The sequence below is a fragment of the Chlorocebus sabaeus genome, chromosome 11, assembly GCF_047675955.1.
Source record: "Chlorocebus sabaeus isolate Y175 chromosome 11, mChlSab1.0.hap1, whole genome shotgun sequence".
Taxonomy (NCBI): Eukaryota; Metazoa; Chordata; class Mammalia; order Primates; family Cercopithecidae; genus Chlorocebus; species Chlorocebus sabaeus.
The window spans coordinates 57,291,552-57,319,373 of NC_132914.1; the positions used below are offsets into that span (position 1 = coordinate 57,291,552).

General features: G+C 35.6%; 1 protein-coding gene across 3 annotated transcripts in view; it reads left to right on the plus strand.

Annotated features, from left to right (window-relative positions):
* SLC16A7 (solute carrier family 16 member 7) overlaps positions 1–27,822 on the plus strand; it is a 183,877-nt gene that overhangs the window by 69,006 nt on the left and 87,049 nt on the right. For 2 of the 3 annotated variants that reach the window (XM_008003863.3, XM_008003865.3), the window contains exon 3: positions 26,624–26,755. The exons of the other annotated variant lie outside the window; for it this stretch is intronic. The gene's annotated coding sequence lies outside the window, so the exon portion shown is untranslated. The remainder of the gene's footprint in view (positions 1–26,623; positions 26,756–27,822) is intronic. 3 annotated transcript variants of the gene reach the window in all.

Below are 27,822 nucleotides of genomic sequence, written 5' to 3' on the forward strand. Positions count from 1 at the left end.
ATTTTAGTAATTTTACCCCAAATAAAGGTATTGAACACTCACTAGCCACTAAGCACCTTGTTTCATTGGGACAAAGAAGCATTTGAAGATTTCTCAGTAAATACATAGACTGCTTTTGATTGTCAGATATACTATATAATTGTGAAATCCATAGTACAATTTGTTCACTGTGTTAAAATCTCAGTTTATGTCTAATTTTGTACTAGGGTAAAATTTCTTTATGCTTTTATTTCATTTTAGTTTTTAAGCTTAAGTTTTCAGTAGAAATGATAGAAACATACCACATATTTTGTAAAAGCATTTAGTTTATTTGGTTAAATAAATTAGATAAAATTTCTAGAAGTTATTTGTGTTATTACCTGGTTATTATTATTTAATAATTATACACATTTAGAAATGCAGCCTTCCCAAATCTTTGGGAAGCGTATTTTACAAGTGGCAACTGCTTAGTGCCTAGATGTAAATAATTGCATCTTTCAAAAAGGAAATCAGATATTTCTCATCCACTGATAGAGGGAGTCTGGCATGCTGTTTGATAGAGAGGAACATAGGCCTCAAATCTAGACAATCTAGAGTCAGAATCCGGGACCCAATATTTCACAGCTATGTGAAATAAGTAATCAAAACTCTGAGCTTCAGTGTCCCCATAGGAAAATATTTATCATAATGTCTATCATGTATCATTTAGAGAATAGGGTAATAGGTATAAATTATTTGGCAAAATGGTTACCTAGAATATGAGAAGCATTTAATAAATTACAGCACTGCATTTTTCCAAAGGTTATTGTAATTTCTTCAAACACAAAGATGGTACTAATGATCTGTCACCAGATTCACCCTCACACAGGGCTGGGGACTCTTTGGGACAGAGAACAGGCATTTACAGAATGGCTGACCATGTAGGGAGTGTTATATGTGATCAGGAAACAGATTAAACTGACTGGCCCACAAGAGATTCAACACTTTGACCCTGGTCTCTTTATTATTGTTCGTAACTTACAAAGTTACCTAGTCTCAGACTCAGTGAAAAGTCACTCAACTATTAATTTATGTAGTACAGCATTTTTGCAATATGCTTTATGCATATTAAATCACATGATGGAAAATGTGCTTGAAAATGTGGCTACATCAACATAACACATGAGAAGGTTAAATTTAGCAGTTCACATTGCCAGACTTGGCCACCTTCTTTGACCCATGATATAATTTAAGCCAAGCTTACTTTAGACTCTGAAAAGTATCAACTAATTGTGCATGTCAAAGCAGGTTCTTGAAAAAGAGAAAGAACTAACTTTCCCCTATTTGAGAGAAGAGAGAGGGAAGGGCAAAGCAGAGTCTCTGGAGATATGTGTGTAAGTTTGCTTGTGGCTAAAAGTTAATGATCAGTTGCCTCTGTTCTTAGCCCTGAGCCGGGAGAAAAGTGTCAAACGCGGGTTCTCTCTTTATTCAGGTAACTTTAAAAATGATACAAATCGTATTCATGTTCATTGTAGTTTAGATTATAGAGGTGATTTTTTTTTTTCCTTTAGTGTCATGTGATTTCATGCTCTAAGTATATTGGAATAACAGTGAGAAACTTTATATATGCTGGCTAATGTAATAAAAAATACTTTATTTTTGAAGTATTCCAAGTTAAGGCTAAGCAGAGATTCTGTATTGTATTAGATGGGAAGATAATTTTTACATGTTTTTATGAAACTATCAATTGTGGTTCTTAATCCTACTGGCTGAAAGATGTATTAATCATAATTATTTAAAATAATGTACATTATATAGTGTGCCAAGTCTTGGCTAGTAAGGAAAATTAAAAAAAATTTTAACATTGACATTCTGAAAATAAGACTAAATCTGTAATCACTAAAATTATTTGTATTTCATATTATAATACCAAAAGTAACCTGTTTTTCCTATTCTGAATCATTGTATTTTATAACTGTGTGTGTGTAGTTTGTTGAAAAAAAATAGTAAAAATAAATTGATTTTTATTATAGGACTTAGGTAATTTCATTCCAAAACATTTGGGATGGTATTACTACTTCTCATTTAGATACACACCAAAGCCATGCTGACAGGTTCGTAATTTCACATATTCTCAGATGTTGATGAGCAATGATTTTATTTGTGTATTCCTCCATTCAGGAGGTTTAAAGGTATGGACAGCGGGCCGGACCAGCACCAGGCCTGTATCAGTGAGACAGACTTCTTATCTCCCGTCTTGTGTGGAGTACTTAGAGCCCCCTCTGCCACGCAGAGCATGAACTTCTGCTTCATTGACTACTTCCAGTCCCACATTCCAGCAGGCTCAATGCTGTGTTTTCCAATGTTGTGTTGGAAAACCATGCTGTGTTTTCCCTCTGTTTCAGGGCAATGGAGATGCTTCTTCTTGTTGATATTGTTGTTATTATCACCATTTAGGTTAGATATTTAATTTGCTTTTTGCTTTTCAGATTTTTCATCATCATGTGCTTGCAGCAGAGAGGTTACATTCACATGTGAATTTACAGCAACATGTTGATTCTTTGGCTGACTTTGGACTAAAGGTGGATAGCAAATTATCAAATACAAAGTGCATCGCAGTTCTGTATTGCCTATTGCAATTAGATATGCCTTGAATTCTAATTGTGTGGGTTGCAAACATGACATTCTTATATAATAATCAAAGAGCTTATTTGTGTTCGTACCTGGATGGAAGGCTGTGCCATCTCTCTATCAAGATAGTTCTGTAAGTGTACTTTATAGTAGTCCAAGGACTTTAATTCAAATGCAGTTTTGGATCTAGTCAGCTATTTGACCCGAGCTTTAACAAAGCCATAGAATTCTCCACTCTAAAGCATAAAAGAGTTGACTTTGACTCAGGATATTTTGTAGGCTAAAGTCTCATTTCCATCACTTCTATGATAAAATAACTTACAAGGTTCTTATGAAATTTATAATTTTGAGCAGTATATTAAACATGTCAGAATGATTTTGCCACATAATATTTCCACGTAGAATGAAGCTAACCTCTTGAACAAAACTTTGAGCATTTTATATCTGAGTGTAGAAGAACATTTGCTGAAATTGATGAATTGGTTTTGGCATAATAAATACTGAGCTGTTGTTTTTGACAATAATTGGCAAATAGATTCAGTTATTTCTTGAAGTTGATTCTAAAATATACTAGTAAGAATATGTCATAACAAAGAATAAGTGCTGAAATTGAGACTCCCATGATGTTGAACAAAATTAAGCCCTAGCTCAGTAAGGTAGGACACTGTGTTACTTATAGATTAGACAAGTTGTCAGAGAAAAGGTTTTTTTTTGTTTTTTTGGGGTTTTTTTGTCCACAAGTAATCTCTAGTAATTTTTGTTAGCAATAAAATATTTACCTGGGCATTTAATTAGTACACTTTCTTCTCTTCTGTGCAGCCTAACATCATAGAAGGAGTGAAAAACTGTCTCATATAACCCAAAGGACATTAACAAAGATGAATAAAATATTGCAATATTCATTTCTTACCCATAACACTGAACTTAATATTGAAGCAGGTTTATAAAGATGACACTGCATGTTTAATTCTGTGTATCAGTTCTTCAAATGTCTTAAGTCTCTATTGATCTTTGCTGTGCTACTTGTTGGAACATCATTGGTTATCTAACTGGAAGAGGGCATTTATTTATCTGTTAGTTCTCCAAGGATATCCTCATCTCTCTTGAGAAGAATTTTTGCAAATATTCTTTTGGATTTTTTTACTCTTTGCTTGTCACTTGATGAAATCATGCTCATCATTCAAGGCTCAAGTAACCAAAATATTTTTATGATCTCAGTCTGGTTTAGTTATGCTGCCTTATACAATAGTTATTACTTTAGAGCAGTTTTTCCCAACTAGATTTTGATGAGAAAATTATTCCCTAATGACCTAAGCCTTACACCTGATTTATCCATTTTATGTGTTAACTTTTCTCTTTTGCATTATGTTGCATAATATTTATGTAATATTAGAAGAACTAAGAAAATAGCCACTAAAACAATTTTCCATTTTTAGGGATTCAGATAATTCTAGCTGAAAAGCTGCCATAGAGTGTTATATTCTTTTTTCCTTGTTATTATCTCTAAAAAGATTATATACTCCATGAAGGCATAGACTATATCTTGTTTCCTCTTTATACCCGTAGTGCTAGCACACTGGACTTCTGCCACATAGGAGTCGTTTGATAAATATTTGTGAATTAAATGATAGAAAGAGGCTTTCTTCTTCTCGCAAAACTTTGTTGATAGAACTGTTTAAGGTGACAGGTAATCCATATCACTGGGTCCAAAGAGCTTAGATTACACATGAACTAGTGTTGATATTTGAAAGGGCCAGTCAGGTGGGGAAAGCAGAGGAAATCTGAACTGTGCTGATATTTTTTTGTCAGCCCACCAATGTTATATGTATAGCAGGCCTGTTTACGTTAAGTCAAAATTCTCTACAGTCTTATCAGCTCTCTAAAGAAAGAGGTGCTGGGAAGAAGGTGCAGAAAAGAGGAGCAGCTTGGCAGAAATAAGGCAGGAGATCTATGTTGCAATAAAAAGGGCTAAAATTTAGGCCACAAGTTCCGTCTTTTGGGAACTGGAGTTAAAACCAACAGTCAAGATAGAAGTCATGCTACAGAGATAGGAGTACATTTGGGAATGCTGTTACTCATGTGATATTCTGGTATTCCAGATCACAATGGATACAATGGGACAGAAGATAGATCAAATTCAAACATGCTAGAGGGTTTAGGACTTCTAAAATGCTAAGACTCAGTTACAGTTGTCTCATAAAGTGGTAGGTCTGATCCTCAGCTCTCAGATCATCTTACCCATAGCTAAGCAAGTCTGGGTCAACGAGGGCAATGATGGAACAAGGCTGTATGCCAGTCATTATTCAGCAGACTAGTTTGTTTCTTCATAGCATGGTGATGACAAGGGTACCAAGACATCCTTAAGAACTAGCAAGAGAGGACAGGCTCAAATGCACAAATGGTTTCAAATATCTACTTATTTCATATTTTCATATTTCTTATTGTCTTATTCACTGGTCATAGTGTTCCGGGTTGAGTCTTTGTATACCCCCAGAATACCCAGTGTGATTGAATTTGGAGATGGTGCCTTTGGGAAGTAATTAAGTTGTGATGGTAGCATCTTGTTCTGATGAAATCAGTGTCCTTAGGAGGAAACAGAGAACTTGATCTCTCCCACTGTTTTCTTGGACAGAGGAAGGCTAAGTGAGCACACAGCAAAAGAGCCCTCAACCTCACCTGGCCATGTGGCACTCAGATATCAGACTTGCAGCCTCCGGAAGTGTGATAAAACAAATTTCCATTGTTGAGGCCACCACTGTATTTTGTTACGGCAGGCAGGGCAGACTGGCATATACAGCAGATCACATGTTTAAGCCTCAAAGTAAAGGTAAAAGGAAAATGTTAAAAGAGGAAGATAGAGAGGGGAAGCATTTGTGGCCTGTTTTGTAATCAACCATAATTTTGCCACAGTCTGAAAAAATACAGTGCATGATGTAATAAAATCTGTGTAGGGATTACACATTAATGAACTATGCTTCTTTTTATATAAAATAATTTAAATGAACACTTTTAGAAAAGAAAATGAACTGGGTCAGATGTTCTGATGTTATTTAGCACTTCCACTTTCCACATCATGCACTTACATATTAAGTATACTTCAGGACTATTATGTGTTTACTAGTTTTGCAGCTATTGCAAATTCCCCAGTTACATATAAAGCCAAATGACTAAATATTTCTTTAAATCTTTCTTCACATAATCTGTTCAAAAATTAAATTTTTTATTATTTCATTGCCAATTGACCTTCAGGCAAACTGTCAAGAAATTTGTGAGGGTAGCAGCTTGAATATGTGTACCCAAGTGTCTCTTGGGTAAAATATGACTTATAGCTTTCTTGCTCCTGAAATGATTAAGTCTCAAAACCTGAAGTTGACAGCAGAGTCATTGTACAGATTGATGTTCTCAATGACTAACATTTGACAGAATTTGCTTCTGATTTATCATGCTTCTAGGTAAAAACAATTTACTTCATTTTTTAGTATTTTTACTGTGTTCTTTCACTAATTGGATGAAAAATAAATTTTTATATTGAATATATTTGCATTTTGAGTAAACTAATATTTTAAATTGAACTTTTATTTTTTAAAGTACAATTTTTAGTTTTTTAAGTATGCTGGCATGATTTCTGCTCTTTTCTTTTTTGATGTGAAGTAGTTCCTGATTTTTTTTTAATTGTAGCTAACAGCAAACTATTACTCATATAAAATCTGTTTAGTAATAATTGGATTTTTTTTTTTTTACCTTTTTTTTTCATTCAAGCATGTCAAATGAATGTGAAGAACAATTATAAACAATTAGGTACAACCCCCACTAACAAACTTTATAATTTCTGGAAAATAGAGAACTAATAAATCGCTTTTTTCTTACTCATCAATTACTCTAAATTATTATAACTTTTTTAAAGAATTAAAGTATGCCACATTAAAGAAGGAAACAAAATGCAAAAAACAGAGAGAGTGTAGATAATACAAAATCCTTAGAGTATTTTTATCTACTAAGTAGGTAAAGGGACATATTTTTGTTTTATGTTTCCTATATAATTTATACTTTCTACCTTATGCAAATGTTACTTAAAATCTTTTGCTAAATGCAAAAGATTTTAAGTAACATTTGCATAAGGTAGAAAGCATATTAACATAATTAATATCCAGAGGACTACCATTCAACTGAAGAATTTACTAGAATATCACTTGAAATGAGTTTATTCCTCTCCTGTTTCATCTGCACCCTGTTTCATACAGAGACGGCTTATTTTAAACTTTATTATGTTTTAGCTCATTGCTTGTGTGTGTGTGTGTGTGTGTGTGTGTGTTTTAATGTAGTGCTTAGTGTTTTTTCTTATAATAGAAAGATTTAATGAATATTTGTGAATTTTTGATACTTTGAATTTATAATGGAATCTAGGATGAGATCTTTTGAGTGCAGTCTTTTTGTGAACTGCATTTTCCTTTCTAGCAAAAAGACAAAATCAGGGTTTGTGTGTGAGGAGGTTGGTCCAATGCATCATTATTGGGTAGGCCAGAGGCATATTGGAAGGGGTGACACTTAAACTGGAAAAATTTGAAAATCGAACATTGAAATATTAAAGAGATTTTTTTAAGGAGCTCTTAAACTTTGCATGCAAATGTTTATTAACAAAGCTAGTGGTATTTATAGCTTACTCCAAATTGGAACTTATTCCAAACTAAACATGTTATCTTCTTTTACCTAAAACTTGTCTCAATAAATAAATGGTTTCAACGAGACTTTCAGGTCAAATATCTGTCTCATTCTCAATCCCTCTCTTTTCTTCCACTAGTTTTAACATCCATCTTCCAAGTTCAGTAAGGTTCTAGTTCCTTAATTGCTCTCAAATCTTCCCTCTTGTCTTTCCACAAGGCTACTGTTTTGTCATGGCTTTTCTAGATTACTTGCAGTAGAATCTAATAGTTTTTTGCTATAACCTCTGTCTTCAACTGTATTCTTTACCCTATCTCTTAAATGCAAACTAGCCAAATCATTCCCTTACTCAAAAACCAGTAAGTAATTTTGAAAGTTTTAAGAAAAATGTGCTTTGTGCTTTTCTACCCTCACTTGTTTCCAACTACATAGGTCATGGTGCCATGGTGTCCCTTATTTCCAGGACATACAAATATTATAGGATCCTTGGGTGTCACTTCACCAGCCAGAAACCTCTGTGGCTGGTGGTGCCTTTGCCCAAGTTTTTACTGGAGCCTAGTGGGCTCATTCCATCCACTTGGCCTGGCAGGCTGCACTTGGCTTGCTCTGCTGGCCTGAATCTCACACCTGCCAAGGGTGAGCCAGATGTGGAGCCACGAGGGGCATATGAGTGAGCAAGCATGGGGCTTAGCCACTGCACACAGCCAGGCATGCTGGCTGAGGTCACAGCCCTGGCTCAGGGAACTCCCAGGTCTGGGCTCCCTGAAGGGCCATAGCTCCTCCCTCCCTCTCTCTTCTCTCCTTCTTGTTGCCTGCAACATGGCGGGGAAGGGGTGTGTTTTAGCCCTGTTTGTGTTATAGCTCTTTTAGCCCCACCATTCAGCAGGTCTGAGTTTTTGTCCTGTGTCCAGGAAGAATGAGGTATGTGGACAAATGGAGGGTGAGCAAGGGGAAGAGGAGTTTTATTGAGTAATAGAACAGCTCAGAGGAGACCCACAGTAGGTAGCTCCTCGCTGCAGCCAGAGTATCCTGATGAGTGTTCATCTCTTAGCAGAGAGGATACTCTGAAGTGGGTAACTGCTCTCTGCAGCTAGTAGTTCCGATGTCTGCTCAGCTCTCTTCAGAGAGGAGACTGTTCTACACAAGCAGGTTGTCCCATCATCTCTTTGAGTCTAGCTGAGTCCAGGGTTTTTATGGACTTTTGATGGGAGGAAGTGCCTCCTGATTGGTTCATGGGCAGCCACAGGTGGGCAGGGAAAAAGCATTATAATTTCCCATTCTGGTCCTTGGGTCTGACAGCCTGGCACCCAAGCTTTAGGCCTTCCCCAGCTTGAAGGTAGAGTTTCACCTGGAACCCATCCCTTTCTATCCAGGAGTCTGTCTGTCTCCTGAAGCTGTTCATGATGCCCAGGCTGCTTGTGCCAATGGGAGGCTGCAAGCCAGTGCTGAGCTACCCTCAGCCCCCACTTTGCCTCCCTCCTGTGCTTGTTGCTGCCCAACGTCCAGGGGGGCTGAGGTGGCAGGGGGCTGGCATGTCAGTGCTGCCCTGAGCAAAGACACACCCAACTAGGTTCCCACAGTGCGCAGGCTTGGCCTCATCTTTGCTCCAAGATCAGAACAGGCAGCAGGAACAGAGGGAAGCCAAGCTGTGGGAGCAGGCATTTCCGAGCCTGCAGGGACAGAGGGGCCTTTCTAGGCCCCCAAGAGTGCACAGATGCCAGTGTCCGCAGTGTGACTTGGGTGGCTGCAGCTGCACCTAGGAAGGTGGGCTCCTGCCTGCCTCCAGCTCCCAAGAGCACAGGGATGCCTGGGTCCCCAGCCATGGCTCAGTGGCCACAGCTGCTCCCAGGGAGTGCAAGATTTCTGCCTTGCCAAGTCGGAAGGGAGTGGGGCTTCCACCTATTCCCGGCTATTTGGAGCCCCAGATGTACCCCTCCCACTGCAGCTGGCATCATGCCAGTGGCCACTATAGAAGGGCCACCACTGCCATCATCAACTGGTATTTTTTTTGTTACCTATTTCACCCTACTCCCAATTTCACCCTACCTGAACTCATCCCAGGAGTTAATCCCATTCTTCAAGACAGTTCAAACAGTTCAGTGCAACCTTAACTCTTCTTGTTCTAATTTCTTGACTATCATTATCTAGGTTAGGTTATTCTCCTCTTTGCCCCATAGAAATCTGAACTTACCTGTCCCATGAAGTTTATCATATGATGTAATTATCTACTTTATAATTACCTCCTACATTTTGTCCTTTTATAGATCGGAAACTATCTCTTACGTCTTAGTCATCTTTGTATTTCCAATGTGTGGCACAGTCTTTGGCATAAAATGAAATACCAAATAAATACTTGGTGAGTGAATGAATGGATGAATGGATGAATGAATGCTGGAGACACCAAGACATTAAATACAATGTTCTACCTTGATTTCATCATAAGGGCAGAATTAGAATTAAGAAAGAAGCATGACAAGGGTTACCTCTAAGTATAAAAACCCAAGGTAGAAAGTTATTGCCACTAAAATGATCATTTCGGAGACAGGCAGGATCTGTAACTGAAGACCAGCACAGTTAGTATTCCATAACTCCAAGCTGTGGAACTTATTCATGTTAATCATTTTTACAATGCTCATGTGTTTTTCCACAGTAATTAGTAATAACCTGAAAAATAAAGGCGTTTTCTGCCTGACTTTACTGGCATCAAGGAAAAACAAGTTAGAAAGGCTATCCCACTTTGCAGTCAAAACGTCCAAGAACAGAACTTTTACAAAGGATAGAGAGGCAAAAGACAGGAAAAGTAGAAACCAGTCCAAGTCTGTGGGATTCGTAGCCAAGAAAGAATGAAACAGTACATCACTGAGGTGGTCCTGAGAGCTTCCAAGAGTCTGGGGCCGGGCCGGGCGCGGTGGCTCAAGCCTGTAATCCCAGCACTTTGGGAGGCCGAGACGGGCGGATCACAAGGTCAGGAGATCGAGACCATCCTGGCTAACACGGTGAAACCCCGTCTCTACTAAAAAATACAAAAAACTAGCCGGGCGAGGTGGCGGGCGCCTGTAGTCCCAGCTACTCGGGAGGCTGAGGCAGGAGAATGGCGTGAACCCGGGAGGCGGAGCTTGCAGTGAGCCGAGATCCGGTCACTGCACTCCAGCCCGGGCGACAGAGCAAGACTCCGTCTCAAAAAAAAAAAAAAAAAAAAAAAAAAAGAGTCTGGGGCCGAACATCACAGAAGATAGAGGACTTTTTCCAATGTAGTGTTTTCAAGATATTATTTAACCAGATTTGAAAAATAACCTTGGAATTTATAGGCATTATGTCTAGTCTTATTTCTTTTAGACTGAAAATGAGTTATCTTGATTGCTATTGTGTTTTGGATTGAGAAGGAGGCAGGTAGGAGAGAAGGAGGTTCTTTAGCCTCTACTCTTCAGAATAAGTAAAATGAAAATTTCTCCACCTCTTATATTCTTGGCCACTCTCTACTTGCAAACTTTTTTCTTTTTTACCTCTATCCCTGAATGATTAATCTCTATTATAATACTGTATTTATTTTCTTTATATAGAATGCAATCTATAATTATCTTATTTATATTTTTAACTTTCTCATTGCCTCTCTCCTCTACTAAAATATGTATTCATATTTTGTTTAGCCCTGTAGCCACAGTGCTTGACAAATAATAGGCTTTCAATTGATATTTGTTGAACAAATGAATAGATGAACTGATGACTAAAAATGAAGTTAGGTTGATAGTAATAATTGTAGTTCCTTGAACTGTTCACCCTTCATTTGCCTTTTCTATGACCCTGAATTCTCTGTAAATTCCTCCACCAAATATTTGTGGGAAGCACATGAGCTGAAAGGGAGGTCAAATGAGTTTTTGCCCTACTGCTTTCTCACCATTGCTAATGCCCTCAGTGAAGAAAGCAACAGCGCAACAAAAACACTGCCTATGGAAAGTTTTTGTCCTCTAGTGCTTCCAAAGTAACTGATTCCCAAATACCCAAAACTGAGTTGCAGGCAGCAATGGAAAATATGACTCCTGTTCAAATCCATGCCATACCTGACCATATATGAATTTTAAAACATCATTGTGTTTAGAGTCTTAAAGTATTTTGTGAAAACAGCTTCTGTAGCATCAGTTCTTAAATCACCTATCCCCTGGAACCTCAAATTTTCCTGCAGACGAGAAAAGTGTATGTACCATGTCATCCATCTTGTTTATTGTTTTACTCCCTCCTGGGCATCCATGCACTGTCCTGTCTGTCTGTAGCCACATTGCAAAACAAACGAAATTGTCAGTTCATGCAAATAAACTCCTAGAATGTTCATCAGTTCTCTAGCTCTGTAAGCATACAGTTGGGAGTTCCAGCTTTACCTGTGCCAGCAAATGCTGGTTTTGTTTTTTTTTTTTTTTTTTTTTTTAATCTAGGTACTTCTGTGGCTCATTGCAAATATGTTTTTATAGAACTGCTTCAAAAATTGTAGAAAAATTGTTAATATTTTTCCTAACTAAATTATCTCCTGTAATAATCTTCCTTTTCATCAGGTAATTCCTACAAGTTAGAGAGATTTAAGCATGGGGAGGAGGATGGAATGAAAAGGAATGAAGAGTAATTCTCACCTTGCAGCTCCTTTCAAGTTTAAATGTTACTGAATGTAGTATTTCGAACAGTGATTCAATTTATACTGTTTATTAATTTCTTATATTTGGATAGGGGTCTCTCTGTCACTGGTTTCTTTGAGAGGGTCTGCTGTGGGCATATAGGGAACCAATAGCATTCAGGTCATTTTTTCTTAGGCCCCTGAGGAGCTTGGCTGAATTCAGTTGAACTCCTCTCAGAATAGGTCTATTTCTATCACCTATAGGGACCAGCTTGGAGCCAATTAGAGTCCTGCGACCCCAAGAATCTCATAATACAGCTTCATTCCCCAAGGTCTTTGAAAATGCGTGTTACATGCTGATCCCAAAGGAACCGGTTAAACTGACCCTAGAAATTCCAAGTAGAATTCTACTGGTCATTATAAAAACTTTTGCTGAGACTAAAATTTCTTTACCTAGCTGTACTTAGTACTTTGTGAATCCTGTACCTCATTTGTGGAAATACATTCGGCTTTTAAACTAAATCCATTAAATAGATCTAAACTTTATCATTATCTGCAGATAATGATTCTAGCAGCAATATCTATTTTAGGATTACATGTATAACAAACTACACGTTAGGGTTATCATTCTATTTTTAACTGCTAGTTCATTTAATTAAACGTACATAAATTTTAACATCTTGGGGGACAAAAGACTATTATAAAAAATAATTTTATGAATAGTTATAAAAAAATAAAGTTCAGCATATCCTGACATGAAGTTATTTCCTTGGCCTGAGGTCACTTTATTAGACACTATAGTGAATATAAATGATTTATTCACTGTTTATGGTCTCAGGATGCTTACAGTTTAGATTTTCTTGAGAAAAAAAAGAAAAAAACTTTGTACATGAAAGCCAGTCTAGGAGTTCTGTATTGTCTAACTAAAACAAATTGCGGCCTCACACAGTAGCTCACACCTATAATCCCACACTTTGGGAGGCCAAGGTGGGTGGATACCTGAGGTCGGGAGTTCGAGACCAGCATGACAAACATGGAGAAACCCCGTCTGTATAAAAATACAAAATTAGCCGGACATTGTGGTGGGCACCTGTAATCCCTGCTACTCAGGAGGCTGAGGCAGAAGAATCGCTTGAACCTGGGAGGCGGAGGTTGCGGTGAGCCGAGATCATGCTATTGCATTCTATCCTGGGCAACCAGAGCGAAACACCATCTTAAAAAAAAAAAAATTGCATATCGACATAATGAAGATATTGAGAAATTGTGAAATAAATATAACATTTAACAGAAAATTTCTCAAATCTACCAATCATTTCTGTGTAATACCTGTCAACATCCTGTGAGACAGGTGTCTTCTGATAGAGTGTTGTACAATTTGAATAAAATGTATGAAATTATGAAAAATAGGCAAGAAAAATTTAAGGTAATCAAACTTTGGTATGCCTTCTATTGAAGATGGAGGAGTGACCCAATCTGAGAATTACTATTGGGAGATCAATCCTGCTAGGATGCGTTGGAGAGAGACCAGAAGCGTGGAGAGATATAGGAGGCAAGGTTGGGAAACTGAAAGTAAGACAGTCCTTTAGAGGACTATTACAGTTGTCTGTGTGTGAGGTGAAAAGCAAATGAACCATGATGATCAAGAGAGAAATGAAAGATGCATTCAAGAGCTATTAAAGAGGAATTACTTATTAAAGAAAGGACTTGGGGTTTTTCAGCTTAGGAACGGTTCCTGCAATGTACAAACTCAAAAATTTAACATTTCAGTGGGGTGCCTGTTTGAAAATATCTAGGAAGTAGCAATAAATGAAGAATTTAAATTTAGGAAAAGGATTACTGCAAGAGGTAGGGAATTGGAGCACACCATGAATAAAAGTGGTAACTGAATCTATAGAGATAGATAATATTATGGGGCATGTAAAGAGAAAAGAGCCAACAATTTAACCTTTATGAGAACCCACATATGTAGGACCTAATGAGGAAAAGTAGCCATTGAATAAAGAGTAGTGATATAATAAGAGAGAGGCCAAGGACTGCAAAGTCTCAAGTACAAGGTACAATTGAATATTATTACATACTGTTAAAAATGTTAATGAGATGAGGTTCAGTGGCTTTGGAGATTAGAAAGCTATAGCTCATTTTTAGGAGAAAATTTATTCAGTCAGACTTTATAAGAGAAAGGTCCAGTGCAAGAAATTCACAATGCCAGTGTGGTGAGATAGTAGAGTCTACAAGGAAACGTGACTCTTGTATGAAATTTTGGAGTAAAGAAGATGAAAGAAATTTAGTGGTGGCTCAAGATAAAGGCAACTCTAAAAAAGGGCGTTTTTCCTACTTTTTCTAGGCTCAGAGAAATATACACATTTTGTAGGCTAAGGAAAGAACTAGAAATGACTGATGAATTAAAAATAAAGTGTGAAAATTACTGACACCAAATCCTTTAGAAAGACAAAAGACTTCATTAAAAATCATAAGTAAATGGGTTAGCCTGAGACGGACTCCTTTTCCTGTAGGACAGAAAAGAAAGGAAAGGTTGTCTGATAGAAGATAGAAACCTCCTTCCTGCTACTCCCAGGTTTGAAATGTTGTCCTTCTAGTGAGCAGGGTAGGAAGGACAGCAACCTGGTGCTCCCCACTCAGCTGTTGGTGGGTTGTCTCTCAGGCTGGAGTGAATGGGGTTGCTAAACCAAAGGTCAGAAAAGCATGGTGTCTCTGGTGGAGAGTGAAGGTGTATTGAAGAAGTGTTAGGACAAGGAACACACAGCTGCTTCTCCACGCTGCAGCAAAGTCAGAGCAAACATGAGTGTGTAGACTGGGGCAGAGTGGAACCCAGTCAGGCAGGGAAATCTCTGGTCTAGGATGATGAGCAGATACCCAGATATAGGAGGAAAGGTCAAGGTGGAAACAAAATTAAACAATAACATAATTTAAAAATTGAGAAATTAGATTAGTATCAAGTTGATGCCTGGCATTATTGATATATTTTATTCCCTGTTGTCACCAAACCTGGAAGAGGCCCGTCTACAGGTCTTTAGGGGGAGGCAAAGGAGGAAGAAAAATGGACACAATGAGTAAAGACAAAATGTTCCTAATAATTTTGTTACTTCTAATTTGGTGTGGTACAAGTATGCCATCAATTCCCAGAGGACTGTGTGTGCTTGTTGATGTGTTTTAGGGGAGACTCAGAATCTTGACTAGTACAGGAAGGTATGGGGAAAAGAAAAAGCTAAGTTTTTCTTTTCTCTGTATTTAAGATGATGGTTCTTTCTGGTCATCTTCCAGAATTGACAAGCAGGATCCAACAAACTGATTTTAGCAGCTCCTATAGCTTTCATCTAGGTTATATTTAACTATGGGTTCATTTTTATTCCATTCAGCACCAACTTCATTATCAGTGTTTAGTGTTTATTATGTAACAATAACAAATTCTAAATATAAGGACTTAAAGTTGTGAATTCTGTGATTTAATATGACATTTCCTTGGAGAGGATTTTCATAGTGAATCTTGATGTTTATAGAATGTGATGGAAATGATCTATTTCAGCTTTGCCTCTTACTTTAATGGGTTTTTATGATCCTTTATAGGACATGCTGGTGGTGAACCGACCTCACTGATGTCAGTGTCATAAAATGTATATAGAAGCTCAAAAAAGGAAATACCTTTTGGAGTGTCTGTAAATAGTCAACTATTATGCATTATTTATGATGTATTTCATGGCTTTTTAAATGCTATTGATCATGATATTTTTATCCAACAACATATGGTTGACATGATTCCCACTTGATAGTCATATAGTATAAATGTTTGTTTTAAGAGTATATGAATTGGGCAAATATGGGGAACTAAATAACATATAGTTTGTGAATTGAAATATTAGTTCTTTTGTATTTGAATATACAGTATATAAGCTTCTGTTTTCATTCTGTCTTTGAAAAAAACCTTCATGTGATTTATTTGCAATATTGAGCTAAATTGTACCAGTTTTGTAGGAACATATTTTGTTAAGTAGTATAAAAAAATTTATTAATTTAATCTTCATAAAAGGAAAACTAAACATATACTAGATTCTCTGAGGATCTCATATTATAACTTTTATGGAAACTAAATTGTGATTTGAGAATAGAATAAAATTCTAAGCAGTCTTAAGGAACTAAGACTTGGCCTTTGGGAGCCTGTAGTATTTAATTGTTAAGCATAGGCCCTGTCTGCTTATATAATGTAATTTCTTCAAATGATTCTTTCAAAATAACTTTTTTTTTTTTTTTTTTTTTTTTTTTTTTTTTTTGCGGGGGAGGGTCCCTGTTCTGTTGCTGTAGTTTTTAGGAGCTTGGAAAAGTTGTTAAAACACTGTCCATATGTTTATTACTTATTTTGAATGGCAGTAGCATTTTCTTAGAGCAGGGAAGAGATTTGTGTTTTACATGCTAAGACAGCCAATAAGAGAACTATTTTAGTGTCATTGAATCAAAGTATGGGAGCTCAGAGGGACTCAGAATACTAAGTTCTGCACTGTGTTTTTTTTACAAATAAAGAAACTAAGATCCAGTATTATTGTCACTTGGCCTAAATGTTACAACACTTTAGTGACATTTACTGTGATATATGTTTTTAAATACCACATGGGATTATATTTTTGCACATCACATAAAGCAAGTTACTGGATATTGAGTCATCTTAATCGCTTGGTCATTTTACAAACAGTCACTGTTCTTTTCCATATCCAGCTTAGTTGCATATTTTGCAGTATAATACTCTTAAAGACATTGAAAAGATTATTTGGTTCTAGTTAATACAAACAATAGTACCATCGATTCTTTATAAAAGACATGCCTCTCTCTATGTGCTTCATTGCAGAAAATTCAAATTTATCAGACCTGCATGAGACCACACCATTGATCTCTTCTCCCTGCTACATTGCCGACTGTTTTTTAAACTGAAAAGACTTACTGGTGTCTGACTTACTCCTGCAAAAGATTTTAAGAGATGTTAAGCAAAATTTCAGTTAGGAGGAATCAGTTCAAGAAATTTTTTATACATCATGGTGACTGCAGTTAATAACAATATATTGTATATTTGAAAATCGCTGAGAGTAGATTTTAAGTGTTCTCACCACAGAAAATAAGTATGTGAGGTTCTATGTATGTTAAATACCTTGATTTAGTCATTTCAGAATGTATACATATAGCAAAATGTTTTACATCATAAATATATACAATTTTTACTTTTTAATTTAAGGAATATATTAATAAAATGCTATAAACTAAAAAAAAAGCTAAAGTCATACTCTTGGTTTGGTCTTTTCTTTGGCTTAGTGACCTTGTTTTTACTTGTCCTGAGTGTCTTAACTTGAGAATCTTTTACCAGGCTAAAGCTAAGTGGGGGATGGGGGCGGAACATATCTTTGCATCCTGCAAGTCCTATAATACCTATCCCTTTTCCTATTTTTGTCCCTGCTATCCTGCTATTATGGCTTTATAGCTTCCATAGTAACCTTCTAAATGTAGATCATTACCACCAACTCATGCAACCGGCATCATCTCCAAACCTCTTTTCCCAGAGCCCCAAATACATTGTGTACATTTTCTGCATTTGAAGATATCAGGGAAAAGTTTTACCAAATATTTTGTTACTGTTTAACATATCTTGCCATTTTTCTAACTTCTTCTAACAGATTCCTCACTACTGGCTGCGCATCCTTGGAGCCAACGTGTTTCTCGGGATTTTGTTTTATGCACCCTAGCTCAGATTTTGTTATTCTGTCAAACAACTGCAATCTCTTAGGGCTTTCAATAACAGATATTTATTTCTTACCCATGCTATGCTGCTTAGGCACTATGGGTCAGCTGTGGCTCTGGTTGGTTCTGAAGGGCTCAGCTAACCATCAAACATTTTCTTATTTTGAGGGATCCAGGCTACAGGGACATGTTCTTATTTTGGAAAGCAAGGACTACTATAAAGGCAAAATATGCAAACATATTTTAAACATACTCTTGGACATGACCTACATTGCATTGACTTACATTCCATTGACAAAAGGAAGTCACATGTCCAAACCTAAAGTCAATGAATAGGAACTATACTTTGCCTACAGAGAAATATGACAAGTATGAGTATGGGACAAATAAGTATTAACAAAAATAAAATCTACCAATTCAATTCACTTGTAAGTGTATGGTAGAAGAAAGATCTGGTAACTTTATTATGTTCCTATGAATTCTACAGTCCTTCCCTTCAACATGGCTCTTTCATAATCCTGATTATTGGTATTATTTTCTGAATCCAGTGGATAGTTAATATTCTATGAGTTTCAGCTTTCATTTCCTCTTGTTTTGGCAATTACCAACTAATTGAGTGTCTCCTGAAGTCATTGGGGAAGCACATAGCTGGAATGGTGGAGGCAGAAAACCTGGCAAGTGACCACGAGGAAAGCAAGTATTAGAACAAGCAAAATACAGGAGGGTGGAGAAGGAGTGGCAATATGACCACTTTAAGGAGTTCATGAATGAAAGATAATAAGTTGGTAGGAAGTATATGGCTTTTAATTCATTAAGAGCATAGTTCTAGAGTGAGACAAACACTGTGGTAGACTTTCAGACTTTAAACAAGATATTTGATATCTTTGAACTTTATTTTCATTGCCTGCCAAATGAAGACAGTAGCCAAAAGATAGTATTATGAGAAAATGTGTATTAAATTGTTAAGTGTCTTGCTTATTGATACTTACCTGTACCATAACAGGTGGCAGCAATGATATATGTATATAGGCAATTGGTAATCAGCAAGTGTTTATATCTAAATTTTTGTGTGGTGACTGTAGGTTTCCTCTTTACAATTATGCAGGAGTCTTGTAATTTCATTTAGGTATGACTAAAAACATTAATATAAAACAAAAAAAGGTGAAAGTTAAAAAATAATAGTTTTCTTACCTCTCAACTTAGGAAAAAAACAGAATTATATGTAAGAGATTTTTGATCTTCCATTTTGCATTAGTCTCCAAAGATTCTCTGGTGTTTTGGTTATTTTCTCAATTTGAAAGCATTGTGTCATTAACTGGCACTACAAAAGAGGAGGTAAAGAAAAATCCCTGGATACTTCTGGGAAGATTACATGGCCAAAGAATATCTTTCTGACTTTTATATTAAAATGTCCATTTAAAAAAAAATCAAATAAAAAACCCACAGGATCTCTAAGGTAAGATCTCTAAATAAAATACAGCTTCCAGTTTCATTATATTGCCTTACAAAAACTGTATTTGAATCAGTTGTGGACTAGTTAAACCTATTTTTCAAAGCAGACATAAAAATAAAACTTAGGGCAAATAAATAAATGTGTAATATTAATTTAAGTACTTTATATGTTATCGTGTTATAGTGGTATTATACCAAGTTAATATAATTAAGGAATTATAATTTTTTCTGCAATCCTTACCCTAATTCTATAGCCTATGTTTATGTTTTTTTTACATGTATCTTTTATAACATTTTGGAATTATGCTATCATACAGGTTACTATCAGTATTTTTAAACTAAAAATTATATAACAAATACTTCCCTTTTTATTATATAGCTTTCATAATCATTATTTAATGTATATATAATAGTTTATCAAATGAATGACAGTAACATATGCAACTACTTCTCCGAGTTGGCATTTAGGTTAGTTTTCCCATATTATAAGTATGATTGCTCACGGCAACTAGGGGAAGAGGTCATAGAATTATGAGACTATAACTGACAAAGTGTTGAGTGACAAAGAGATATGTCATAGATGGAACTAAATATGTTCAGGATTCTGAAGGGCAGTGGTTCACAAGGAAGCTTCTGCCCTCAGGTGGGCAGAGGAGTCCATACATCAGGGAAACTTAAGTCTTGGTGAAATGGAAGACCCTGTTTCTCAATGCCTGTGGCCAGGTTGGTTCACCTTGCTGTGGTACTTTTCTTAATCCTGCCTCAGTAATACTGTATTATTTAGAAACTTTAGGGATTCTAACATCTTTCTGAATCTCATCATTGATATCAGGAGATCCTGTGGGTTTTTTTATTTGATTTTTTTTTTAAATGGACATTTTAATATAAAAGTCAGAAAGATTCTTTGGCCATGTAATCTTCCCAGAAATATCCAGGGATTTTTCTTTACCTCCTCTTTTGTAGTGCCAGTTAATGATCCAATGCTTTCAAATTGAGAAAATAACCAAAACACCAGAGAATCTTTGGAGACTAATGCAAAATGGAAGATCAAAAATCTCTTACATATAATTCTGTTTTTTTCCTAAGTTGAGAGGTAAGAAAAGTATTGTAAGTGGCTTTCCAGCTATGCTCTAAGGAATTCTAAGCTTTTTAGGAAGAACCAGGGACCGTTTCAGGAGTCAGGGGATGCCGATAAGTGGAGTACCAGGCTCTCTATGACACTCCCAACCCCATAAACCAGAGTAGCTGGTTTGCGTAGTAGGATTCTGAGTAAGATTTCGTTCCTAGAAAGGACTCTGTGGCTTTAAAAACTTTAGAAGGAGAAAAACACTAACAAAACAGAATATACAGACAATGATTGTTGCCATCCTCTTTCACTGTAGAGCCATATACACAATTTCTCTCTGGGAGATAATTAAAGACTGCACACATGCTAACATGTAAAACTCCCAGATAAATTTTTCCCTAAAGGACATGAAAATCGTATTTAAAAGTTTGGGCTGACTCCCTTTTGAGGAAGGGGCATGATATTCAGCACTGTTCCAGCTTCCCATGTAAGGGAAGAAAAAAATAATTTCTTTCTATACTTTCTGAGTTCTTAGCTGCGACCCCAGTAACTAAATGCAGATTAACAAGAGAAAAACAAAAGGAAGTTTATTAAAGTATATACCTCATTATACTTGTGAGATACCCAGAAAAATGAGTGAATCTCAAGGAGGCGGATTTGAATTCAGGCTTAAATACCATTGTCCACTAATTAAAAGAAAGAAAGGTGTGGGAAGGGAAGGGCCAGTTATGTGGAGATGCCTACGAAAACCAGATAAACAATGATAAGGTTTGTTACACAGATTAAGTCCATGCCTTCTCTTTTGATAAGTCTCTAGTGATTTAGTTGTTCCTCTCTTACTGGTGCAGAGAGGGAGACACCATTAAAAATAGAAATTTCCTTTATAGATATAAATTTCCCTTACAAAAGGGTGACTTGACTTTCAGAGCTTCTCCTGTGTCTTATGGTTCTCAAAATAATCAGCTCAAAGTAATCCTTAAGCTAAAGAGTCATATTCTGGGGTCGCATATTCTGGTTTTCTGTAACAACTAGATAATATCTATAAGCAAGGATCGATTTCTCTTAAATATGACAGAAATTTAGCTACAAGGAGAAAAACATTAGAAAAAAATAAGACAATTTTATATTTAATATGAACAGAAGTACAACTCACAACCAAGTAAACGCGTAAGGAAATATATTTATATTTGCATACTAAAGTTTTGTATTTCAACATTTTTGTATTTTCAAGTTTTTAATAGAAATATAAGATTTACTCATTATATAACATTTAAACATTTCAAAAATATATAAATCCCACATGGTCACTTTCCAAAGGCATAATTTGTATAGATATGTAAATGTATGTGTATTATCTCACTAAAGGAAGAAGCTGAGGCAAAATTAATATGCATAGAAAGTTTATTTGGACCAAGCTTGTGGATTGCAGCTCTGGAACATAGATTCAGTTGCCCTGAATATACACTCCAATTAGTGGCAGTCTACAAGTGAATTTTTAAAGGAAAAGAAGAGGGGGTTCTTGAGTTGTTTGTAAAAAAATTACATTAAAATAACATCAGCTATTGATTGGCTATATATTGTTTTTGTTTGTTTGTTTTGTATTACAAACTCCAGAACGTGAAGATAATGGATGAAGCAGCTAGTCAAGAACAAAATTACTTTGAACAATTGCCTCCAGGCATGGGTGGGGAAGAGGGTCTGGGCTGACTGAAGTCTCATACTCCTGTCTTTCTGGGCCTGATAAATTTCGATACTCCATATAGCTTATATTGCTCTGAGCTAGTTTTCTTTTCTCAACCTAAGTAGTCTTTCTGTGTATACAATTTAAAATAATTATATTCTGTTCTACATCTTACTTTTTCATTTATTACACTTTTAGCAACATTTCAGCCATATCAATGTGTGTAAATCTGCCTATTCATTTTATAGTTATATGATATTAATACGTTTTTATGAATGTACAATTTATACATTTTCTAATGACTTTCAGTTTGCCACAGTGATAAATGATGTTGCCCTGGACATCATGTGTCTTTGCATACCTGTGCAATTGTGCCTACAAGAAAAACATCTTAGTAGTGCAGTTGCTTGGTTAATGGCTTTTATAAATGAGTCACCACTACTACTATCCTAATTTCCTAGTGCAGTCGTAACAAACGACTACAAACTTGGTGGCTTAAAACAATAGAACTGTATTCTTAATATTTCTGGAAGTCAAGATGAAGAACCACATTCCTTAAAAAGGTTCTATGGGAGACTCTGTTCCATGCCTCTTCTAGTTTCTCGTGGCAGCTGGCATTCCTTGGCTTGTGGTCACATCACTTTCTGCTGGGCCTCCATCTTCACAGCACATCTCCTCTCTGCATCTTCCTTTCTGTGTGTCTGTCTCTGAACTCCCCCTGTCTCTTTTTGTTATAAGGATACATGTGATTTCATTTAGAGCCTACCTGGGTAATCCAGGATAAGATTCTCTCTCAACAGCCTTAATTTATACACATCTTTTGCCATATAAGGTAACATTACAAGTTCTGGGGATCCAAACATGGACATAGCTGGCATTAAACCTATTATAAATGTTTTACACATAATTCTACAGTCTGAGTATATCTCGTCCGAAATGCTTGTAAACAGGTCAGCTGTGGAATTTTTCACTTGTGATGTCACATAGGCACTCAAAAAGTTTTGGATTTTGAAGCATAATTTTTTTGATTTTTGGATTTGGGGATGTTCAACCTGTATTAGGAATCAGGGGAATTTTTTGGTATAGGAGGTCCACTTCCAATTCTTCATAGATAATTACATACTGGTTTATATTATTTTTTTCTAACTTTCCCATTATAAAACATTTTTAATTAGTTTGATCCTTATTGCCAATTAGCATTCTCAGAGTCATTTAACCACTGCAATAGTTTAGTCTAAAAACAGGTTTTGTGTTACTGACATTTTGTGAGCTATGCACTATTGATATCTCTCTTGTCTAGATGTCAAAGTAAATTAGTCAGTAGGATTTATGAGATGGTCCACTTTGAAGAATAAAATAGCCTCTTGGGATTAGAGTCCAATTTTAATTTAATTACATGTTGGGAAAGAAAAGATTTGGTTCAATTTAATTTCTGTTGTAAAATTGGGTGAGTTGTCACCTAAAGTTAAACATTGTACAGTAATTCGATGTTGCTATATCCTTTTGTATAAAAAAAGGAAATAGCTAAAAAACCAGACAATCATTCTTTGAGAACAAATTAATTCATTTAGGCAAAAACATAATATAACTTACTACTTATAAACACTTTATAAGTAGGATGTAGAGAAAAACTCATGCTTTAACTATAGGGCTTCTAGAGAAATTTATAGTGAAAACAATAGTCTAAGAACTATTGATTATTTTGGGACTACTTTGGTGAGTCCATTATTTCTAGACTGTATTTTGAAATATAAACTTCTGGATAGCATGGGATATTGATAAGACTTCATAGAATGGAGGCATGCTGGTTTAGGCTTTGAAAGTTGAAGAAAGATTTTTCACAAAATAAAGGAACATTCTAATACTTTATGTGACTGAAAGAGCATTGAGTATAACATTATAGTCTAGCCATGGATCATCACTGATAGTTTAATTACTCCTATGTCTTATATATTTTTCTCCATAGTTTAATCAACTGGTATTGATTCTAAAAGAAAAGGCGAAGTTATTGGGCTTCAGTTCATCCCACCACATAAATTGTTGAAAAACACTTGCAGGTCACTCTTGTAAACGGTGATATTATATTGGAGCCTATATATTCAAAAACATTGTGGAAAGCACAGGTGTAAATGAGCTGGAAAGATGATGAATTTCAAAAGACTTTGAAGGATAGTTGTAGTTTTTGAATTCCAAAGATAAGAATATAAATTCTGATGAACAATACCATCAGAATGGACATGTACAAGAACTGAAATTTGGAAATTTCCAGAGGAATAAAACCGAAGGAGTATAATTGTATGCAGAAAGAGTTAGCTTTCATGTTGTGTTATAGTAGACTCAGCAACAAAGGCCCTAATAAAAAAATACTAGTTGTGGTAGCAGTTTGGTCACCTACTAGACATTTTACTTAGAAAAGTCACTTTGCAATTCTGATCATTTATGCCCTCGTCTATAAAACGTGATTCAAAATACCAGTTCCCTGGAGTTCATGGGATTAAGAAAGTAAATTATTTGCATTTTTAGAAAAATAAGAAGCTCTAAAACATTTTTTTATTTTTTATGCACCCTGTTATAAGTAAAGCCCATCATAAAACAAAAGGCATATGAGTTATTACTAAGGAACAAAATTAGCAGATGGCAAAGCCCAACTTTTGGCTATAATAATTAAAGCTACTTTTGTAGGGGGAATAAGCTTATGCCTACTTGGACTTCAAGAAGCAGTCCTCTAAATAATGGTTTTTCCAAATCGAAGGAAAGCTTTCTCATTGGCTTAAGGATTGTTGGTTTTCTACAGGCTTTGTAGTCAGACACACAAACTCTAAAACACTACCTTTTTAAAAAAACTTTTAAACCACCTTAATGGGGTATGATTTACATACAAAAAAAGCTGTCTATAATGTGTACAACCTGGGTAGTTTGGAGATATTTGCTCCTGCTTTCTTTATTTATTATTGTTACATTCTGAACAGAAAACAACATAAGATCTACCCTCATACCACATGGTTTAAGTGTTCAATAGAGTATTGTTAACTACAAGTACTATGCCGTACAGTAGATCTCTAAGATCTATTCATCTTGCATAATTTTATCTTTGTTTTTTGACTAATTCCTCCCCATTTTCCTCTTTTAGTATCTGGAAATAACTATGCTATTCTCTGCTTCTATGCTTCCTCATCTTTAATGTTTCCACTAAAACACTACCTTTCATTTTTAAAACTAAAGATTAGTAAATGCATTGTATAAATATATCTGCATAAATGTATATGAAATATATGATGATAGTTTAATATATGTAAAGAAAAGGATGCAACATAGATCAATATAGATGTAACTATCAAGCAGAGTCTTCCTGGATTATTTACTCATTTGTTGAAAGGAACTCTGGATGTGAGTTAGTCTTTCTGGAAGAAAATGGGCCAATTAAGTTAAGGTGCTGTGAAATTTCACAGAAATGTTGGTGAGCATGTAGAATTTGGACTTGTCAAGGTCTCTTTTATCTGGTCCCTAAACTGGCCTGCATAAATTATATATATTTTTTTATTTTCTTGGAGGGTTGCCACATGGAGCCTGTATAAATTATGAGTATAATTAAGCACATAGACTGGAAGATCAGAACCTAATTTTTAGATATGCTTCAGGTTCTCTTCTGAGGCTTTGCCTGGAAGCCAGGGAAGTTCTCCCTGCCAGAGGAAATGGATATAAAATAATTTCTTCAAAAAATAAAGGTTTTCTACCTTTGGATGAGCTGATTACTTGGGGTGGGATGGAGCTGCTATTCTCAAATTACCCAGCTTTGAAAAGCAGCAGATGGGTCTGAAGGCTCCCTGTAGGACCAGAGCTGATGTATGTGCCTCTTCTCACTGCTCTAATCCCAGGCCCAGGAGACCCATTTAGTGTGAACTCTTCATTCCTAGCACAAGTTAGACCTTTAGTTCCATCCTTACGAATTTCTCAGTGTTTATTCATGACTTTTAAGCCTTATTACTCATCTTCTTCCTAGTCCTTACCCACCCGCCATTTCTCATGGACTTGGCATGGAGATCACACTTTCCTCATACTCTCATACAAACCTCATTTGACCTGGTGGCTGTGTTACCTTTGTTCAGCACTTTTAGAATAGGTGGCCCTGGATATAAGGCAGACATTGGGTATTTAATGAAGATATTGACATTTTTCTTAGTTTTGATCTAGGGAAAGAAAGCCTTGGTCCAAACCAAACAAACTCTTAGGTACTAAATTCTATATATTCAGCAACATATTTAAATTGAAACAAAGATATCTGCTAGATTAGAGATTTAGCATATTTTTCTGTCACCCCGATTTGATGAGGAAGTTTGAATTCTAAATCACAAGATCTCTAAAATAATTTGTTTCTTTCCTGAAACCCAGTCTGTCTTATTATAAGCCATGTATATTACTGACAGTATTTCTAATAATTATATTTCAATTTTTTATTTTCATTGTCAATGGATATTTAATTTATTTAATTGAATTTTAGAGAAAATTATTTAAATGAGTATAGGGAATTATTTAAGTGACAGATAGTGAATGCCAATAAGAATTTTCTTTCTTATAATCATAGGCTTGTAGTTTACTGTTGTTTTCTTTTTAACAAAACCTGATTTTTTAAATCTTATACTTTTTATTTTTTTTTTCTCATGCCATGTTTGGTCATTTTAGTCATATCTTAGTTCTATTATTGTATTGACAAAGATGTATTCAATTTCACTAATTATTAAAAGATGTTCAAATTTTATTGAGGTGATTTAAAGGCAGTGGCTCTAATTTGGCTTACTGAATTCAAATATGCATGTAACGATTTGTTTTTCTATTTCTTTAGATAATCCAAAATCTACTCTACCTCTCTTCATTTGTAATACTTTCAAATATCACACTTCAAGGTTTAGTGACTAGGCCTAAAGATTTCACATATAATCCAAAGAAATCTGTTCAAGTGGACATCTATCAACAGGTAAAACTATGCTTTTAACTCTGTTTTTCTTGTCTATGCTTACAAGTTGTGCTTGTTAAAAGAAATAAGACACAACTGATATAAATTGTATTAAAATATTATAGAATTGAGCATAGGAAAAAAAGGCATGAAGCCAATGAGTGTGTATGACTTGCATCTTGACAATTGGTCAACTCAAGAGTCACTAATAAGGCAGACGTAACAATGTTGGAATTAGAATTTTTGAAACTGATTGGTTCTGGGTCTGTTTTCTAATGGATCAGTTAAGAGATCATAGGATGTCATTTTATACGAAGAAAAACAAAAGAAGTAGTAGATAAGAAAATGAAGAAGTATATGAGTGGCGCCTTGCACCCTGGAGCCCACAGTTATCATTCAAATCAAGGAAATGTGCTGAAAACGAGAGTAAAATATCATATAAATGAGAAATAAATTGATGAACTGTGGGAAAAATGTAGTGCAAAAACAGAAAAGATTGAGGAGAAAAAATGCTTAATCATATGTTTTTTACTTAAAGGCAAGTATACTTTTGAAAGGAATGATTTGTGTAGCATCTAAGAAAATAGCTTCACTTTTATAACAAAGCAGAAACAATTTAAGTAGTTGACAATTCAGAGAATGAACAGGCAGTACATTAGAAAAACATGAATTTGATAGGGAATATAAATCAGAATTCCTCGGTGATATTCCTTCAGACCGGAATATAGAGAAATGTGAAACAGCTGATTATCTATGGAGGGCTGATGTGCAGGTCACCTATTGTCATTCAGAATTGTTAAAGAAAGAACATTTGTGCATTAAAATATATCTGGGGATATGATTGATACTTAGAGGAGGTGAATATGTAGTTGTGTGCATGTGCACACGCATGTGGATGCACATGTGTATGTGTGTTTGAGATAGAAAAATGGGAGGAGTCAAAGGAAAGGGCTGGTAGTGTATGCTATTACTATCCATTTTTACATCTTTCAGTTTTTCCGATGCTTCCGTTTTTTTAGTCCTTTTCTGAATTTGGATGATGGCCTCATCATTTACTTGTATATACCATAGTCAAGATACATTTAGCA